This window comes from Diceros bicornis, chromosome 22 (genome assembly GCF_020826845.1).
Source record: "Diceros bicornis minor isolate mBicDic1 chromosome 22, mDicBic1.mat.cur, whole genome shotgun sequence".
In the NCBI taxonomy this organism is placed as follows: Eukaryota; Metazoa; Chordata; class Mammalia; order Perissodactyla; family Rhinocerotidae; genus Diceros; species Diceros bicornis.
The window spans coordinates 34,050,773-34,073,121 of record NC_080761.1 but is presented as its reverse complement, the minus strand read 5'-3'; the positions used below and the strand labels follow the sequence as shown (position 1 = coordinate 34,073,121).

The 22,349-nt window shown below is 33.7% G+C and overlaps 1 long non-coding RNA gene across 1 annotated transcript in view; it reads left to right on the top strand.

Moving 5' to 3' along the window:
* Positions 1-22,349, top strand: part of LOC131420067 (uncharacterized) — a 49,567-nt gene that overhangs the window by 2,109 nt on the left and 25,109 nt on the right. The window lies entirely within an intron of this gene.

Below are 22,349 nucleotides of genomic sequence, written 5' to 3'. Positions count from 1 at the left end.
GGCTAACATCCATGCCCATCTTCCTCCACTTTATAGGGACGCTGCGACAGCATGGCTTGCCAAGCAGTGCGTCAGTGCGCGCCCTGGATCCGAACCGGCAAACCACGGACCGCCGCAGCAGAGCACGCACACTTAACCGCTTGCACCACCGGGCCGGCCCCCTAAACCTGCTCTTAACTACTACTATCCATGAATACTTCAAATGTCAATAACCTCTTCTCCATTTGCTCCTGTGGTCTGTGCTTAAATCATCTAAGTACACCACTGCATGTTTTTCCTATGTTTTATATATTTTTCTCAAGAATCATTATGTCTTTGAGAAATTAAATATTGCGGTCTTTAAGATCAGGCTGTCATCTGCTAATTAAATGCTACTCATCAATTCTCTGTGGTAATTTTATTATGTACAGTATAGCCCATTATGAATTAAACTGAAACCACTATATACATTTGATTTAAGATTAATTGGAACTAGGGTGCCTCAGCAAGACATGAAAAATTAGTTCATTGTCAGCTTGTAGTAGTGATGGCACTAAAATACGCCTTATATTGATACAGGAAAGCATCTCTAAAGTGTTTTTTGAATAAACATAGTTTCTAAACATTAAGAAGAGAAAAAAGAAGAGAAAAAATAATATAAGAAAAAGTTAATATAACCTTGAGTTAATCATATCAATTGCCAAGAGAAAAAAGGGAGCTGTCTTAAGACGTTTTTAATAAAATACATTAACAAGAATGTTTAAAAAATGGGCATCTGTTATAACACGAAAGTATTTCTCACGTGGTTATTTTGTATGTTTGTATCAAACCAAGTGCTAAAAATTATTCTTGGTGCATTAGAATAAAAATACATGCACCTATATAAACACGCACAAACAAAGATAATAAAAGACAAAAGCCCAACAGTTAGTTCTATGACTCCTAGCTATCAGGACAAAATGGAAAGCATATTTCTTGGTGACTATCAAGGAAGCTAACAGAAAAGAGAAAATTTATTCTTTTTCTTCCATAGACCGTAGGCTTAATAAAGACTATATGCTGTAGGGTGGGCCCCGTGGCTTAGCGGTTAAGTGCGCACGCTCCGTTGCTGGCAGCCCGGGTTCGGATCCCGGGCGTGCACCAACGCACCGCTTCTCCGGCCATGCTGAGGCCGCGTCCCACATACAGCAACTAGAAGGATGTGCAGCAATGACATACAACTATCTACTGGGGCTTTGGGGGAAATAAATAAATAAATAAATAAAATCTTTAAAAAAAAAAAAAGACTATATGCTGTAAATTTTAATGTAAAAGACGACTTTAAACAAAAAATGCAGATTTTTTGATGACTATTTTTTCAAACAGATGGCTATTTTAAAAATCAACCAAAGGTATCTTCAAAAATCTACGATTGCTTTATTACACTGGGAAATTTATGTTTGTAGTCAAAATTATCAAGAGGTATTTTTTGTGAAAATTTGCTTAAGCTAACTTAAATCATTATTATTTAAAATATATCTCTTGATGTTGTCAGTGATCTCTGATGTTGAGTTTCACAAAACAGACATAGAGATCCAGAGAGGACCACAAAAGAGGAGTGATCTGTCATATATTTCTATGTGCTTTGGCTCTCTATCTCTCTATTATTTTTTGTTTGTTTGTTTGTTGGCTTTTATTGGAGGGATTGAGGATATTATTTCCTTTGAAAGAGCTCTAAAGTGTGGTAAAAATAGCTTATTCTTTTTGTTTAGGTAGATATGGACTTAAACCTAGCTTCAGACATTTAATAGTTATGTGACCTGAGGCATATCATTGACTTTCTCTCTTTGTCTCAACTTCTCCAAATATAAAAATAAAATCAGACTATCTGACAGATACAAAACATGCTTCCTTACTTCTCTCTCTTTGTAATTCCAGGATTTATGGCAGCTAACACAAAGTCAACTGCTCAGAAATCAAGGTCACTGCCACCTCATTAGAATATTAGAACTTGTATTTGAACTTACAAGCGATTAACAACTAAATAAAGGGGAAAGAAAGTACTTTTTGGATCAAAGAGTACAGTTTTATAAATACCAATAGTTATTTCTTGTAAGATTTTAAATGTTTTAATAGTGGTAAAAATGATCAGGAATTGTTATTTTAGATTACTCTTCTTGCTTTGATTTATTGCAAGACTTTGATATGTGTATAGAGTGATCCATTGATTTGAACCTCTTTTTTATACGTATATCTTTGAATTTGAGCTACATGTTGCATTATGATGAAGTTGTGCATAACATGAGAATCATATCTAATATCATGTTCCCATAATTTATAGGACAGATTTCAGACTCATTGCTTCTGTTCTACGCAACACACTTTAAAAAAAAACTTTTGGGCCAGCCCGCGTGGCCTAGTGGGTAAGTTTGGTGCACCCCAGTTTGGTGGCCTGGGTTCAGTTCTCGGGCATGGACCTATACCACTCATCTGTCAGTGGCTATGCTATGGTGGTGGCTCACATACAAAAAGAGGAAGATTGACAACAAATGTTAGCTCAGGGCAAACCTTCCTCAGCAAAAAAATACAACAAATAAAAAAATCAAAAAAACTTTTTATGCTTTCTTTCCTATTAGAATTTGAGCAAAATTTCCTTATCACTAGTATCTAGCACAGCACAGTAGGAAAGAGTATAGAATTGAAATCAGAAAAACCTATGCCCAAATCCCAGTTGCAACACATACCAACTCTAGGAGCTGGGACAAGTTACTTAACATCTGTAAACCCGAAGTTCTTTATCACTCAAATGAGACTGACAGTAGCTGGCATTCTTGGTAGTCATAACACTTAGATATAAAGCATCTGGCATTAAGAAGGTCTCAACAACCAGTAGCAATCATTATTAGATGTTTCTAAATGGTTGAGGAATAAATAAATAAATGAGGCAAGCATCAAGTATCTTGTTTAGGTCAAGGTTCTTTTTTTTCCCCACTGTTGACCATAAGTGACCTACTTCCAAAGAAAAGAAAATATTGTTAGTAACCAGGATGCAATTTTGCACCACTGATTTCTTCCTTGCTCTGTTCTTTTCTCTTAACCTGCAACATTGATTTGACCTGGAGCTCCCCTACAGCACTCTCTCTCCACGCCTACATTGTACCTGAGAAAGCAAAAAAGAGAGAAAAAGAAGCCAAGCAGTGGAAATAACTGAGTAAAGAGTTAATACAACAAAGATAGCACTTCAAGGGTCTAGCTCATTTGCAGGTACAGGTATCCATTAACCAGGGCATATATAGTCTTGTATTTCACACTTTAAATATTATTAGTTTCTGTCTATTTTTCTCTTTAGTAATTTCTATAGGAAAAATCTTTATAATTTAATTGATATCATAAGATGTGAGAAGAACAATGAGTAAAGTAGGTCAAACAGACAAGGTGGTTGTTATTTTACCAGATTTTTCTATTTGATTGCAATTTGAGTTTCATTAAACTCACTTGTATTATGAATTTGAAAAATCTAAAAAATATCTGATAATAACGAGATGTTTGATTTAATTGCTTTTAGATTATGCAAAACATAAGAGATCTTGCTTTTTTTACTGATCTTATCACAAGCTATTTTTGTGCTCTTAAAAACATGACCAAAAAATAGTCGTTATAAACATGCATACTTTAAAAAGACAGCAAGGCCTTCTCTGCCAGTGTTAGAAGATGTTCCTTTCCCTCTCCCCTTTAGCTTTGTTCCTATATCTCTTCTGGACATTAATAAACATTTCAATACATTATATTGCTTCATAGTATTTTGCTAATTTTCCAAACCTGAGGCTTCTTTTATGCACAAGGATGAAAGTCATGAAACTTTTTTAAATTGATATTTTTCTTTACCATTAAATAGTCTCCCTTCTTTGGGTATGATTGATAGTGAATTCTTTTACTATTTAAAATTTTAATCGTGCAGGTAATTGGCTACCTTTTAGAAATGCAAAAAAATACAAAAGTATCTTTTATATGACCACTAACATTAGACCTAAAGAAGAATTTAAAATGGTATTGAAATTTATTTGTATTATTCTTATATTTTTATATTTTCTTATATTAAATTTTACTAACTATACCATGAAGCAGAAATTCTAGCAACTGTGTTGAGCTGACATAGAAAGATGCTAGGATTGATGAGAGCATTACTGTTTTTCATTGAGGCTCCCTGTAGATGGCAGTCAGAATCAGCATTCAGAATCACCTCCTCCAAGGAATCCTGGCTTGGTTGGGAGACAGTTTGAAAAGAGAATTCCAATTGCTAAGTTTTCCTTTTAGTGCCTTTCAGGTATTGGATCCTGAGGATTGTAGAAAAGAATTAAGCAAGGATATAGTATAAATCCTTTTACCTGAAGCTAATGCTTAATCTCAACAGTTCAATTGAAGAGTCACTTAATTTATAGTATTAGAAAGCATAATAGAGAATTTCCCCAAATTATAAATATTATTTTCTATTTGACATCTATTCGTTGAGTCTTACCTAAGAGTATGGCATAAGTATGATCTCAAATTAATCGTTTGGAGATTGAAATCTCATTGCTGGTGTCAATTTTAAGTTAAGAAACTGTAATATCTGAGTGACTTGGATTTGGCTGAATAGTCACTAATTGAAATTGCTTCCCAGAAAATGAGATAACTTTATGAAAAAATGGAGTATGTGTTTTACTTTCTTATAGCTTGGTTTTCAACATCCAGCTATAACATCAGTCCTTAATATCCATTCTATCCTAATAAATCTGAATTCATGTCATAAGCCCTCCTATACCTACATGTTTTTAATGTATAAGTATTCATATAGAATTGCCTGACATATAAATCACCTGTGAGGGATTAGGAAAGATTATTTAAATGTTATATGTTCCTTTGAGAATATACTATCTCAAATCTAAAATGAGAGTCTAATTTGATTTTTAAAGTGTAAATTTTTGAACGTAAAGGAACTGGAGTAAAATATAGGCATGAGTTTTTTAGAACTTTTTAAGTCACATATTTTCAAGATTATAATTGTTTGGTTTAATGTAGTAAAAACGTGAGATGTCCATTTTTTTTTCCCTAAACAAACATACACAAAACAATTAAGACATGACATCCAGTATTATCCACGCTGTTTTCAGTATTTCCTTCTATTCTCCTGTAAACATCTCTGGGTATTTAATTTTCAATTCGTCTGCACATACTATGTACATATAGTTGTGTTAGTCTTTTATGATCGTTAAGAAATTTCAAATCATTCTAGTAAGAAATACTCAGAATTTGTGATGCTCAACTTCTACTAAAGCTTTGGTCATTGTTACATATTCTAGCTAGATCACAGGAATTCTTGGAATAGATGCTTCTGAACTCCACAACTATTTTTGGACTAGTGTATATCAAGGTGGCCACCATTTCAGACTATAAAGGAGACAGTAGCACAACATTTCCTTCACTCTTCCCTCACCTCGTTGAGCATCAGTCTCCTTATCTGTAACAATGAGGGCATTGATATCCGCCTTTTACATTGTAAGCAGACACTCCATTACACATGTGTGTTAGTCAAGATATGCTAGCTTACATTTAACTCCAGAATGCCAGTAGCTCCTAACAATAAGATGTATTTCACCTTCAAGCTATGCGTCTATTGCCAATTGGCCGAGGGCTCCATCCTTGCAAGCAGTAGATTGACAATAGAGCTTTCACCGTTGCAGAGCAGCTAGAGGCTTTATTGCATATTGTCCTCAAACAGAGAAATAAGTCTATGGTGCCTCCATCAACTCAAATGTTGCTGGTAGCTGAGTCAGTGGGAAAGAGAGGGAAATAAACCACACTTTTGCTCCTAAAGACTTTTTTTTCCACATTATTTTGGCAACAGCAAGTCATATAGTCTGCCTCACTAGAAAGGGTGAGGGCAATACAATCCTGACATGTGATGAGATGGAGATTTATAAATATTTGGTGAAAAGCACTAATGACCATACATAAAATGTACAATTTTTTGTTTTTTGTTGTTTTTCTTTTGCTGAGGAAGATTAGCCCCAAGCTAACATCTGTGCCAGTCTTCCTCTACTTTTTATATGTGGGTCGCTGCCTCATCGTGGCCCACGTGTGGTGCAGATCTGAACCTGCAAACCCGGACCACCGAAGCAGAACACACCAAACTTAACCACTATGCCACAGGGCCAGGCCCTGAAATGTATAGTTAAATGATAACCCATAGTAAGCACTAATTGTCTCAGCTATTGTAAAAAGCTTTCCTTCATTCGTTAAACTAAATTTAGAGTGTGCCCATCTCAAGTACTGAGTTAGGTTTTAGGAATATTTGAATGCATAAAACAAAATTTCATAACTTGAGGACCCCTTTGTCCAGTGTGTGGGGGGAAGGGATGCTACCCTATTTTACCTCCCTTTCCAAATCAATTCACCATAAATTTTTATTCCCATGATCCATTTACAACTTCCGCAGTAAAGGCAGTACCTGAGTCTCTTTTCTCCAACACTGGTCATTTTTCTCATTCTTCGCATTGTTAATATCCAAATTGAAGTCCCATCTGAGATACTAATTTCCCTTTCTTGCTCTTCTATGTTTCACTTATCTTTAGTTCTCCTCTACTTTAGCTATTCACCCTCATGGAGTCACCTTAGGGACTTGTCAAAAATTGGCCTCTCCATCTATTGTGATGCCGTTTACACCTCCACCAAAATCTCATTGCACCGTGCAACACTTGTTCAAACATCAATATAACTTCTTTTTAGCTTTCTGTCTTTTTCTTCCTAAGTCTTCTCTCTCTCTCTCTGGGTCCACTTAACTCCGTTTCAAGCTTTCTCTACTTATTCAATCATTTTAGGGTTTTCCTTTTACTAAAATTCTGTTGTGTCCAAATGTTTTACTGAAACTTTCATCCAGTATTCAATCCTGAATCAACCTCATTTATCAGTTCTCCACTCCAGTTCCTGGACCAAAGAGCACTTTTAGAGAAAAATCACAAAATGAACAGATATGTCCTACTTCAAATATACGCTTATTGGTCAGTCTGGCTTAGAGCCTAGTGAGCATATCTAATCTACAATATTTTACAAGGAAGATTAATGCATTGCCATGAATTCAATTTTTTTCCTTCTCCGTGTCATTGTATGTCATTTCTCTTCTTCTTTCTCTTTATGTTATTCTATAAATCTTTCCTAAAAGATTTTTTTCTAAAGATACTAAATTTTCTATCTAAATGTGACACCATTGTCTCCCACTGCCTATCGCTTATTCTATTCCTTTTATCTTTAAATCGATCCATTCTAGAGTCATAGAATTTTTAAATCTAAATATAACGTAAAGATTATATTTTAAATCTGGTCCAAATTTGCATTTTGCATATATCTGTCAATACAACCTCCCCTAACGTCTCACTAAAATACCCATGAAGGCTCGGAAGGAAATGAAAATTCACATCGTTGACAAACACTATGTCTGGCACATAATCTAGTACCAAAATCTGAAATACAGATGGAAATGAAATGGGAACAACTGGAAATAGGAAAAAACAATATCAAGAACAAGAAATCACCACCAAAATAATAATCCTACCAGATTTGAGCTTCCGATACATTCTGACCTCATCTCATTAAACAGAAGCCACCTAAAAATTTGTAATTTCTTTATGACAAAGATCACATTTTAACATCATTCTGAGGACCTATGCCAACCACAGTTTTTGTCATTGTAGCTTTTGTTTTAAGTATTAAATGAAGAAATAAAAATGTCTGCCTCATGGTAGGCATGCATTATTTATTGATATCTTGAGGTATAACAATAATATGCAAAATAACCTTAATAATGTTCTGCAATGAATGTAAAGTGTAGCTATATTTGATAAGCCCGTGTTTTAAATTGCCATGGAGCTGAAAATAAAATGAAATTAACTTTCCTTTCCTAGGGTCATAACTTTGTTAATGTGACTATTCCTTGATGACTAATAAGAGATCTTTGGAATTGATTTTTATTTGTTGTAATATTATTATTTCTTTCCTATCTTCTAGATGCAAAGTCATACTCTTCTAAAAATAGAAGTAAGTTATTTCAAAATGGAATGTATTTTCAGAGGATAAAGATTTATCCCATAGTGAGCATTTTCCGTCATTTCTTTTCCAAATGGGATGTTTGTTTTGCCTTTTATTCTGAGATATTACAAAAGTGATAAGTCATTGGGGGGGGTGGATTTTTTCTCTTAAACAACAATTTTAAATAGCTATGAAAAAATGGGACCGAGAACACTTCTTGTTTTGGAGTTGCAAGAAGTTAGTGCACCAAAAGTACTTCAACTTTGTTTACACAGTAGATCTTGTCAGTCCTCAGAGTTTAATGTAGATGATGAAACATTTTCTTCCTTCTTGATAGTGACAATTCTATGTCTTTTCCAAGTAGAGCCAAGAAGCCGGTGTGACATATTTTCATCTTCAAGTCACAACACTTACTAGAAACAAGCAACAAGCCTCTCAAATTACATTTACACCGAGCGAGCGAGCAAGACGAGTGTAATCTAACTATCAAAGGGATGGCCCACTAAAGCACTCCAACTATCGCCAACACGGCCCAGGTATAATTTGTCTTGACTTGATTCAGACAGCCACAGCAGTGTTAAAGACAGCGATAGTCAGTTACCCACAGCTTTGCATACAGACATCATCAGACAAGTGACTCTAAGGCGCAAGGCCTGTTTTGCGATGATGATAAAGCCCAGCTCTGCCAGAAGCTTAAAAGAGTGAGTTTAAAAACATCCAATTCAAAAGAGGAGGCATGTTTTAAATACGTGTTTGACTGCTGTGGATGGGGTTTAATTACAGAAGCTCAATACCTTTTCATGACTATAACATTGGTAGCGCCTCTTTTAAAATTACCTTAGGTTAAACCATATAAATTTGCTGCCATTTGACCACATTTTACCTGCATAAGGTGCAATTTATATGGTTCAACCCCAAAATGCATTTAATAACAAATTCTAGAGCAGCTCTCAAGTTTCTCGAAAAAGAATATTTTATTCAGAAAGCTTCAGTGACTAGCTCAAGGTCATACACTAGTAAATGGTAGAATGATTAGAACGATTATTCACCATTTTCTATAAAGTCATTCTAGAAATTCTTTATTTTTTCCCATGTCCCATGATCTCTCCTTCCTCTAGACCTCAGCACTTGCTGTTCCTTCTGCATGAAATGCTTCCCTCCTCCCCCATTTACTAACTCATACTCATCCTTCAGTTCTCAGATTAGAAAGCCCTACAGGAGAGAAGGCTTTCTTGACACCACTGCAACTATGTCAGATCCTCATGGCTTTATCCACCATTCAACACCCTCCTCCACATCACTTTCACACTCGTAATTACGTAATGAATTGTAATAACTGGTTTGTTGCCTGTCTTTCATGCTAGACATATGAGAGCTCCATACCAGGAATCATGGCCACTGCGTTCCACAGTTCACGATAGAGTAAATTACAAGATGTTCAGGTGTTCGCTATACTTGTTTATCACAAAATCATTTTTAGCATCCTGAAAGCTTAGGTTTTAAACCCCCAAACAAGTAAACTATAACAGTACTAAATTATTTGCATTGTATTAATCTATTAAATTATTCATTGAATTTAGTAGTTAAAAAAATACGGAATTTGTTATTAACTAGTCATCAACAAGGAACTCTATGATATTAATACTCACATTTCAACATTGAGACAAATACTGTAAATTTGCCTTCATGTTTAAAACACCAAAGGTCAAAAACGAATTTTTCCTCATTTATAACTGCTATTTAATTTTTCTTTTATAATGTAAAATACTCAACAATCTACAACATATACATCTTGGGATGATTTAGGCTCTACCCTGAAATCCCATGTGAATATATTTAATTTTTTAGAGAGAAAAATGTAAACATGTTTAGTTGACAAAATCACATATTATGAATTTGCATTGTATTGTGCTGCCTTCCTTACTGTTATAGCAGCAGTGTCTTCACTAACTTTTAAATAAACTTTTATTCCCGTGGATAGCTTAATTAGTAACATACAGTAAACCACCCAGTAGAGAAACTAATTACTTGATTGTCAAATGAAATAACAACAACTTCCCCTACAGGGAAAGCTCTACCACTGTAATTAGGTTATGTCATACTTTACCCTGAAGGGAATATTAAAAATACAAGATGAGGCAATGCTATTCACTGTATTTTTCTATTTATAGCACGATGCTAAATTGCTACCTTCATGTTAGAGCTAAGACATCAATAACAGAACACCAAGGACCCTTCTGGTGCTCAATTACACTTGCTTTGTGGATATTAATGTAAGTATAGATGTCAAAAGAGAATGGTTTGCTGACTAATCATATATACTAAAACAGATTGATGAAAATTTTCAGAAACTTTATGGATAACAAGTATTTAGAAAATAAAGCAGTTGCAGAATTTTAACAATTATTTAGGTTTTTTTTTTAATATATATCATCCTTCCTAATGTTCTACATATGTGAACTTCAAATAAAAAACACAAAAGTGTTGACTGATGGACTCTAAATAAAAAGAAAATTGCAGAAAATCATATATACTGATAAATTAATTAAATTTATCATCTGCTTGTTACACTCCAAAAATTGGTTGTTTTTAAAAACTGAACAATTGTACCAGAAATGATGTAATATATCTTCATATATGTGAATATAATTAGAACAGAAAAACAAAAGAGCTTGTTTCCTACAAATTATCCAAGTAAATTGTAAGTGATGATTAAAGGAACAAACAGGTAAAGTAACTTCTCTTGGAAAATGGCCTTCTTGATTCAAAAATAGGTCACCTGTCAAGAAGAAGATGGATGGTTTCCTAGTCATCATTATACCATGTCCACCACAAGAATTGGATGCTTGATGCAATGGAACTGTTACCTAATGGCATTTTAGCTTGCAATAGCTTTTTAAAGGGAGATTTGAACACGTGAAGGAGAGCAATCCTTTTTTTTTTTCACATTACTAGAGAAAAATGCATTTCTTTGTTCATGAAGTTTAATTTGACCATTAAGAAGAAAAAAAACAAACAAAACCCTAAGCACTTTCTGAATGACATATAGAAAACTTGCCACCCATAAAAACGTTATAAATTCCTTATGGAAAGCACACAAAGGTACACGTGTACCTACAAACATATATACACACATACAAGGTGTGACTGTAAACTGTCAAGCTCAAGTTTTTTGCACAGATAGAGTTTCTCTGTGCTGTATAGTACCTATATGTTGTGTGTGAATATATATGTGTGTGTGTCTATACACTAGATACATATAGACATCCACACACGGCATATATATGTATGTGTCTATATGTTTGTGTATATTTGAAAAGATTTTAACCCAGACTTCTACGTAGACCTTTTAACTGAACAGATGTGACTAATTTTCTCTTATCTAATTACTTTAACCACTATCACCCTTTGTTGTATATCTTTTCTTCTCTGCATAATGGTTACTTTTTAATTTTGCTTTTTACATTCAACATAAGAATTTTTTGTACATTTTATTTAAAACTTTTGGTAACAAAACTTACATTCCTTTATATGGAGGTATATAATTTACTCTTGCTCAACTTAGTGCAATGAACAGTAAATACGTTTGTACATAAATGACCATTCTTTATAGATTCCTTTAAATAGATTCCTTGAAGAGGAATGACTGAGACACAAGTTATTAATTTTTTATGGCTGTCTATATAGATTTCCATATCATTTATATCATAGGTATTCTTAAGAGAAGTGTATAACATAGCTGTTGTTGCAAACTGAGCAGAATTCAATAGTAGCATTTAAGAATCTGACAATATGAAATGAAAAAAATAGTATCTAATTATTTAATATAATTTGGTAATAGTGAATTTGACAATTGTTTCACATGCGTTTGAATTTTCTGTTGCATAATTTTGTAAATAGTGTCCATTTAAATTTTGTTTTATTTATTTATAAGCGTTAGTCTCAGTGGAAGAAATTGAAAATTGTTGTATATGTATTTGCATTTCCTGTTATTTTCATACTCTTTTTGAGTTCTCCAACTATTTAGACCTTTTTTTACCTTTTGATACATGGAACAGTATAAATGCATGTTCGCAATGAGCTTGAGTAACAATGTCATTAGATACATAAATACTAGAACTAGACATCAAAAGCTAGGCTGTGGTCTTAGGAGATGTGCTGTTTTTGTTTGCCATTCTTGATCCACTTTCCACCATTTTTACCCCTTCTTTGTCCCTGGAGGCTGAAATATATGGACTCCATTAATGGGTTCCTATGCCCTGTAGCTTGTAGTAAGGAAATTGAGATCAGGGTTTTTATTTTCCAGTTTCCTTCCTACAGAATTGCCAAGGACTAGCTTAGTCCCTCCACCAAAAGTAACAGCTCTGGTCAGGAGACCCTCTCCACGGAGTCACTGTGTCTCCAGGTTCGGACAGTCTCTCTCTCCCTTTGACCTTGAGTGGAAAGACTGCTTCCTCTCATTGTTACAAAAGCCGGAACTGTAATTCAATTTTGTGTTTTCTGATTTAATGTACTTTCTATTGTGGTTTCAGTAACATTTCTAATGAACAGAATACATAAGTTTTTCTATCAATAAAACGTATGGAGGGTAAAATTTGTTTTGCCCTCATTGTTTTAAATGATATCTTAGTTGCTATATAATTTTAGATTGATAATTATTTTTCATCAAAACTTAGAAGATATTACTTCATTTTCTGCTGGCATTTATTGAATCTGATGAGAATTCTGCTGTTACAATAATTGCTGCTGCAATGTGTCTTTTCTCTTCTTTTCTTCTCTTTACTTTTTTTTTTAAGATTTTTCTTATATTGGGTGATGAAATTTCATTAATATGTGCAAAGGTATGCCTTCATTTTTGTAAGTCCTGCTTGGCCCCTTTTGTATTGTTTCAATCTGAAGGAACATATTTTTCTTTAATTCTGAATTAATCATTGGGCGTAATGTATATTTGCATGATTGCATAGTTCCACAGTCCAGATTACTTGCTGGATACTAGAAGAAAAGTGTAATTTTACAATGGACCAATAAGACAATGACCCTCTAACCCAACAATCAATAATAGTATCATTAATGGGAAGCCAACTAGATATCACATGCCTTTTCATGCCCAATGCTGTGTCTCCTGCTTACAGAATCCTAATTTTATACTCATACCCCTAATAACATGAGAGACGCCTTCCTGAGGTAACTAACTCCTAAAACAGTACAATGATGTGTAAATGAAGAAAAACTTTTGAAATTAAAAGTAATTTAATACCTAACTAGTTACCCTCCTAACAATGCTACACCAACTTGTGAACTCTCTCAATTTTGTTCACAAACTGCTCACCACTCTCCCCTCATTTTTTCTGCTAATTCAGAACAACAGCACAAAAAATGTGACTTGGGGAACTTTACCCCCAACGATACCTGAAATGTACAACATAGTTAAAAACAGTATGCTTGTCAAGAAACACCCCTTAGCTTCAAGACATCCTTTAACCAGATTGCTGCCCCTAAGAATCTACAATATGGAAATTTCTAGAAACAAAGTAGTGCCACTCACATTGACATCTATTCAGTTCCTCTGAAAGGCCTTTTGTTACCTCAGAGCATTTGCATAGCTTTTTTTTTTTTTTGGTGAGGAAGATTAGCCCTGAGCTAACATCCATGCCCATCTTCCTTTATTTTATATGTGGGATGCTTGCCACAGCATGGCTTGATTAGAGGTGTGCAGGTCCTCACCCAGGATTCAAACCTGTGAACCCCAGGCCACCGAAGAAGAGGGCGAGAACTAAACCACTACGCCACCAGGCCAGGCCCTGCATAGCTTTTTAACTTTTTTCTGTCTTATTCTTCAAGCACACTCTCAGTCCTAATTGGTTAACTTCACACAACTTCTGAAGTCTTAAACACTTTCCCTGACTCCTCACACTCAGTCACAACTCATGATTACATATCCCTTTAGCAGTTTGCACAGTTTTTCATAAAGCATGTTAATTGTTAAATATTTAATTTCTTAAGAAATTTTAAGCTCTATAAGTAGATGTTTTATTCACCACTATACTCTAGTGCTTAGCAAAATGCCTGGCACATTCTAGGAACTAAACAAATATTTAATGAATGACTGATTGAATGAGTAAATGAATGTTTATTATTGCATTTCTAGTTTATTATTTTACACACCTAGCCAGTAGACATATTTCTCAATGTTTAAAATGCTTGATATTGCACCTGGCTAATATATGTTTTATTAGAAGTTATTTCAAATACGACTTTAAAAACGTTATTGGTATTTTAAATGACTGATGAAATTTAACAACTACCAGCTATTGGATTGCATTTGTATTGCTCAACACAGTCAAACAAACATGTTTAATAACCGAATGCCGAAATTGACCGTATTATTAAATGTCTGTTTTATAAGGTATTATGATAAATGCTGTTTTAAAAATTCCCTCCAAATTTTGTGTATATTGTCCAAATATCTAATAAAGGAGAAGGAAAAATTCGCTTTGTGTTGCCATCTAATATGCAGTATATTCTCATTTTTACACAGCCCCAATCTTCTCTGGACAATAAGAATGAAATGAATCATATTTTAGGAATAGTTTATAATTGCCATAAATTTTCTCATTTGATGTTTATTTAATATGCTTTAGTGCTATATTTCCATGAACTTCAAAGATAACTTTGGATTTGAAGCTAGTAAAATATTTATCATTTTCATATACTTGATATTATTGTGCTCCAACTGGGAGCAGCAGTTTCATGGTATTTATGAGATGAGTGCCACAAAGGATTGTTCTTGTAATGGATGCATGGACAGCTCTTCTTACTTAATATATGAATTCCCTAAGGGCACAATTCTGATAATTGAAATTGTCAAGAGAGCCCTATCTATAAGGGAGAAGCATGAATTCCCATGATGCTCAACCAAGAAATCTTCTCTTGGGAAACATAATCAGGAGGCAGTGTGGTGCACATAGTCTGGTCTCAGCTTTGTATATTCTCACTGTGTGTCCTTGGGCAATGTTATTTCAACATTTTTACATTAATTTTCTCATCTGAGAAGTGAAACATTTATTACTTACATCTTAAAGTTTTTGTGAGACTTTTTTTTACCATTTCTCTTTTTAATTTTTTAATATTACTTCAAATTTCAAAAGCAGTGAATTCGTTTATTGTAACCAAGGAAACAATACAGTGAAAATCTTATAATTTTCTTTTCACGGTGTCTCTGATTCCATTCAACTATGGTAAATAATTTTAATGCCCGATGCATATCCCTACACTTTTCCTCCTTGCTCACGCAAATGTTCACAACATATGCAATACAGGTGAACTTATGCCCTGGTTTGCCCACGACAATCTCAATTTTAGGCTTGTTTTCCTAGTGTAATAATTAATAATGCTCCTTTCATTCTTAAAAATATCTGGATTTGGGTGATAAATTACATAGTCACCCTTTTTCAAGGAGTTTGCTCATTTATTTTTAATTTATCTGTAGCTATTAGCATAGTGCTGGGCACTTGGTAAGTTTTCAACAATGGCAGGTGTTGTTATTAGGACCCTCATTTCTTAGTCTCCTATCAAATATTTAATAATGCAGTTATAGAGAGAGTGGTTTAGTAATGTCTGGTCTAACAGTTGAATGGGTGAAATATTGTTATTAAAACATTTTAATGGGTAAAGTTTTATACTGTTTATTCAAAGATGAAAAATTAAACTCTAGCATATTTCATTTATAGTGAATATTCCAGGCTTTTATTTTATAATCTTAAATTGAGAGTAGACAGGAATGTATGTAAAACTGAAGGTACCAGCTTTCAGAAAAGTTAAATGATTTATTCAAGATCACACAGATATTTAGCGTCATTATCTGGCTCAGCTTTCTCACTGAAAATGCATACACACAATATTAGCAACATAGGTAGAGATCCCTAAATTTATTAGGCGATTTTAAAATGGAATGTGATGAGTGTAATTGGTCTCATTTGGTGGTATAAACGGCTGATGCTTTTTTGCTTGTATTTTTTTGTATCAGAGGAGATAGACGTTTTCAACCGAGCAGGCAATTCTAGAAACATGAGGGAGCAGGGTCCACCTGCCAGCCAGGCAGAATCAGCCTCTTCATTTAGCAAGCTTTCGACTTGATTCAAATATCCAGCAGGCCAGATTTTAGCATGTGTTTAAAGGCCCTTAATTTCCTCCATCAGCCTCTGTTCTCCACCTTCCCGACCATCACTGAATAATTTTAAGGAAAGTTGGAGAGACAGAACTTTTATGAAACAAATTATTACAGTGATTTAATAACATAATTATTTCTTCACCTGCTTGTATTTTGTTTCCTTAGTTAATTTAGACTCCAACTACCATATTTTATATGTACTAAAGGTAAAGAAAAAAGGTAAAAAGGTATTCTAAGGGCAAATGTGTTTCATTAAAGTGAATAAGAGCAGAATTTTTGTAAAAGTCAGGAGAGATATAATCAGGGGCCTATGGGTGAAGAGCTCATTTTGTTTTGAAATAGGGCATATTTCTTCAGTAATTCTGCAGGTTTACTGGCACTGTAGTTAAGCAGATGGGCCATGCTATTGAAGAACAGATAGCAGATATATTTGAAGTTCGTATAAGAGGAAAATGAAGTATGCAATCCTTGACAAAATGAAATGACAAAACAGGGAGAGCACGTATCAATATTTCAAAGGTAGGGAAATAATGAGAGAAACAAAGATCCTCATGAGGAATTTTTCAACAGGTTCGAAAGTTCAGGTAAGATAAGCCTCTCCAAATTTAGATGCTCTTTGGAACCATATTCTAATTTTTGAAGGAGCTATTTTTGGTCTTTTTTGCAGGCAAAATGAGCTAAACTCTTTTTATGAAAACCTTTGATTTTTTTGACTGATTATTCTAGAAAATTAGCTGCATTGCTCAATAGCTCTTAAAAAGGCTGATCGATGATATCAAATGAACACATATATATTAAATAATGTATACATTTTTATCAATATGCTTTGGATTTTGACACTTGTACTCTAGGCAGTGTGTAAATACTAATGATCTCACTAAAAATGATAGTACTAGTCAAAAATAAAGAGTGCAAGCAGATGTTTTAGCCTCCTTTTTATACTTTCTCCTTGGTTAAAATTTTCGACATACACCTAAGGACAATTTTGTTTTTTGTTCTGTTTTTTGTTTTTTGGAGTGGTAATCACAGAAATTATATTAATATTTGTTAATATTTATTGAATACTTCCTATAGGCCAGGCATGTGTTGAGCATATAACATAACATTGTCTCACTTAATCCTCTAATCAACCTATGAAAGATGAACAATGATTACTTCCATTTTAGAGACAAGGAAACTGAAATTGGATCTAAGGTATTATAGATTAACTGATGGATCTAGATCCAGATAGTCTGACTGGATCCCATTTTGTAATTACGTGATGTAATATATTTCATGTAATCCTCCGCAATCTATAGAAGAAGAACCAAAGTGCACACATGTTAAGCAGGCAGCCAACTGCACTGTTACCACATCCCATGTTCTTTCCAATACTACAAAGATGTGTTGGTGGTATAGTGGTGAGCATAGCTGACTTCCAATACTACAAAGAGTCTGAAGAAATTTTTGTTGTTGTTACTTTTAGCTGCATAGAGAAATATAACTGGATGTTTGCCAATATCAGTAAATAACCAGAAGACTCACAATGTTTTAATGATTGCTTATTACAGTACCTTTCTTTTCAACATTTGAATGTATGTTTATCCTTGTAAATACACACACACACATATGTAAAAATCAATGTCAGCTTCTCTCCACTCTGAGTTTTTGGCACAGGAAGAGGGAACTGGTTGAAATGGAATTGGTTCAATCCCCAGTAGCTGTAGTCTCTCCCCGTCTTCAATCACCGGGTTCACCAGGTTGTATAATGTCAGTCACCTTCAGTCATATTGGAGTGTGTGGTGGATATCTGGCTTTGTTTGGACACCCAGTCCGTATGTCACCATCCTAACTTACTTCATGTTATTACTGGATCTTTCCTAAACATATATCCCACATTACTTTTTGGACAAAGGTCCAAATTATTCACCGACTTGTACAATTTTAAATAGCATTTCATCCGTCCTTATTATCTATAATATGTTTATAAAGTACAGTATTATAGAAAAAAGATAATCCACATTTTTGTTATATATTTACATTTTCTGTAATAGCAATCAAGAGACAAGAGCAAACAGTATCAAATTCGTCAAATTTATGACAAATATATGCAATGTGGTGTTTCTATATATGTCTAAAAATGAATATTGCAGACTATAGTTTTGTTTAGATGTTGATAAACAGGCAGACAAGTGTTAGAATGCTATTTCAAAGAACACTGTAGTAAGAACATTCACATTGGAGTTAAACATCCCTCAGTTTGAATTCTAAGTCCAGCTCTTACTTGGGCAAGTTAGTTGATCATGCTGAGCTTTAGTTCCCTTATGAACAAAATGGAGATAATAATACCAACAACCACTTTTCTGGTATATTGTGTGTTCTATAGTAAGGCCTCATACATGGTAACCAAATTTTACTAAAGTCAAGAAATGGGTTTGTTTGTCTTTGGATTAAGTGAAACTCTAATATGTTGCCTGTGAATTGCTGCTTCTTCTATACAAGAAAATGCAGGGGGCCGGCCCGTGGCACAGTGATTAAGTGCGTATGCTCCACTTCCGCGGCCCGGGGTTCACAGGTTCGGATCCCAGGCACGCAACAATGCACCGCTTGTCAAGCCACGCTGTGGTGGCATCCCATATAAAGTAGAGGAAGATGGGCACAGATGTTAGCCCAGGACCAGTCTTCCTCAGCAAAAAAACAGAGGAGGATTGGCATCGGATATTAGCTCAGGGCTGATCTTCCTCACAAAAAAAAAAAAAAGAAAACGCAGATTCCCAAATATCCAATACTATTTGAAGTTATTATTTACCATTTTGTCCAAGATGGATGCCTTCCTACCTTTCTTTTGTCATCGTGGTTTTTTTCTTTCAGAATTATACCATTCTCTTTTTTCCAATGTCTGGAAGATTTTTTCGCTACAACCTGATTACAATCTCCAGCACTACCTAAATCTCCATAAGTGAATAGCTCAAGTAAAAGATAGTTGATTCTCAAAACAACCTTAATTTGAGCACAATCAGAAGGAACATTTTCAAAGATGCAAGATGACTGTCCATACGGTAGAGGTAGTGAGTCACTGTTTTATAGCCTGAAATGTCAAAGCCTTCCATTATAGTTAAGAAGATTAATATAAAAGAAGGTCATATGCCAACATTCCAGTTTATGAGAATATATGATCTGTATTAATCTAAATAATTGAAATTTTGGTACCTTACAAATTTCTCATGCTATAAGGGGACGATCATTTAACACATTAAATATTGAGAGGATATTTTTTTAAAAGACTGCTTAAAATGTAAGTTATGGTATATAGAGAGATCGTTTAATATTTCCAGAATTACATAAAGGAAAGATATAAATGAGTGAAGTATTCTTAGGTATCTCAAGGCAATTTAGGTGAACTTAAATATCTAAATTGTCAGAAAGTTTCAGAATAAATAAAAACGTTAAGCAGGAACTTTTTATTTCAATAATTGTAATGATTTAAATTTGGGATAAATTTGTGTTCTTTCCCCTATTTTACTGCAGGCTATCAAAATCCTGACAGGTAAATAGCACATTTTGTTATTGGAATTTTGGACTTAATACTTCTTACTAGATTCTATGGAAGGAGATAGATGGCTAGCCTGGTGATGGTGATGAGTGTTTCATTAAAAGAACAGTGACCCTCTTCAGAAGTGTCTTGGAAATGGTCTTCAGGGTAAATGATTACTAAGGTGAGATACCTAACATTGAAATTGAGTGCCAAAATAGTTGAACATTTAAGCTTTATAAGCAACATAAAGAATAAATTGCAAAAATTATATTATTCCTGCAAAATAATAATTGTTTATTGAATTAAGATTAAAAATATTGAGTTTTTGTTTCATGTCCTGTATTCCTTGATATTTGGGTGTACCATGAAAATATAGGTCTATGAGGATTTAAAATAGACCCCATTTCAAGATACTTTTCATGCAGCAAAACCATCTAGATAATTTTCATCTCTTAAAATTTAGTTCAAAAACAGAAAAATAAAAAATGCCAACATGCCATGACTTCTTTTATATTCTCTTTCAAAATTATTTGTATTTATTTTCAGAACCGTTGACACCTAAATTTTTTTTTACCTTATAAATAAAGTACACACTATAATCACCATTAAAATGCACAAAACCAATTAATTCCATTTTAGAGCTACAGTGAAAATGCTGTGTTTTGCTTCTTATATATAGCAACAATAAAATGTGTTGTTCCTTATTAAAGTTCAAAATTGCATCAAAGCAGTATCGCTATTTTGTAGAAGAGAAAAAGGACCAACCTTGGAATTCTAATTCTAGCACTGACCTTCATGACTTCTCTTCCACATGTCGGCAAAGTGACCTTGGACACGTCACTTAAACTTTGAGTCCTGGTTTCCTTCTCTATAAAAGAGGGATAATAACCTGCCCTTCTTAACTACCAGATTATAGGGCAGATCAGAAGATGTAATGGATATTAAAGCACTGTCAAAATTAAAGCAGTACCGTTGTTGTTATTATTGTTATAGCTCTTCTTTTGTTTGTTTTTACATGTCTTTAATAAAAAGACGATGTAGTTTAAAGTAGCTACTGACATTATGTCACTAGGGATGATAATAAAACTATTAACGAGAACAGATCATCATTTACAATGTTGACATTAATTCTGAACTGATGTTATTGGGCGTGTAAAATGCTTAAGAGAACATTTAAGGTTACCTGACAAAACAGGCGTTTGATTATTATATAATATCAGATGTTTTATTCATGTTAGTTGAGCAATGTGGAATAAGTTAAAAGTGACATTTAAACCAGAGTGGAGGAGTTAAGTGTGAATTAAATTTATATTTACCAAGATAGGAGTACCTGGTATTCCTACAGATTTTATGGATAAAAATAATTTTTAAAGTTTATTCACACTAGACATATTTTACTTCATGTAAGTCTCTGTATTTTAAAGGCTATTACTATAACAATTTTTGTACTCAAATTCATTTGGCATTAATAGTATATTGAGATGAAAGTTATGAAAATGTGGAAGCACTCCGTTACTGTGAAACTATAGTTATTAGGAAAAATAGTGGAAAAAGGAAGAGACTCAATTAAAATTGAGTGATGTTTAAAAAGATAACCAGTATTCTGGAGAAAAAGAAGAACTACACTCCATCAAAATTAATGCAACCTTTTTTAAAACTTAGATTATGGCTCAAAACCCTGAATATCTTAACTGACGATAAATCTAAAGCTACAAATGGAGAGCAAATTTCAGGTTCGGAAATAAAATTGCTAAAGGATTCGTTTGAAAAATGCTTCTTATTCGAAGTATTATTTAAAGTCTAACATGTTTCCAGAATTTTTAATCACATAGACTTTCCTCCCAGTAGTTTTGCTTCAGGTTACTGAAGTTGAAAGATTCACTTTACTAAATTCTAAAACAAAAAAATTCTCGAAGGAAATTTAGATGTCTAGTTAGATGGACCGATATAGGAGTCAATAATTCTATGGCATGAAATGAATTCTACTTTGACATCCTTACAATTTTAGTTCCTTTGAAGAAAAAGAACCCCTAGTTTAAATGTTCTGTGTTGGTTAAAAATTTGTACTCTCTGCGTCAGTTCGAAGTTTGACTTAGTGGCAGCTACCTTCGTTCAAAACAATTTTTTTCTTATTAGCAAACTGATTCTTCTTTTCTCATCCTCGATAAATATATATTAGTATTTTATGATTATATTGATAGGATAAATACAGATCATATTATTGTAAACAATAAGTCCTACGTCCCTGTCTGTGATTGGCTACAAAATTGAGTTTAATATGCATACTACTAAGATTTGTCTTTGTTTACCTAGAAATCTGTTACCCTATAATAGGGAAGCAGTGAATGCTACATAACTGGATTTTAAATGTATTTTTTTTTCTGTTGTACAGACATTTAACAAATCAGAAAGACACATCTTTTTAATTCATGCGGTGCCATTGATTTTGAATCATAAGGCGTGTTTAAATCTTTTCTTTGCCATTTATAATTTATAATTTGGGCAAATTATCTTACCTCTCATTTTCATTATCTGCAAAATGAGGCTAGTGAAGACCTATCGCACAAGTCATTGCAAAGATTAAGTGAAAGAAAGCTTATAAAACTCTCCTTTGCAAATTATAGAGATCTACAAAATGTTGGTTGT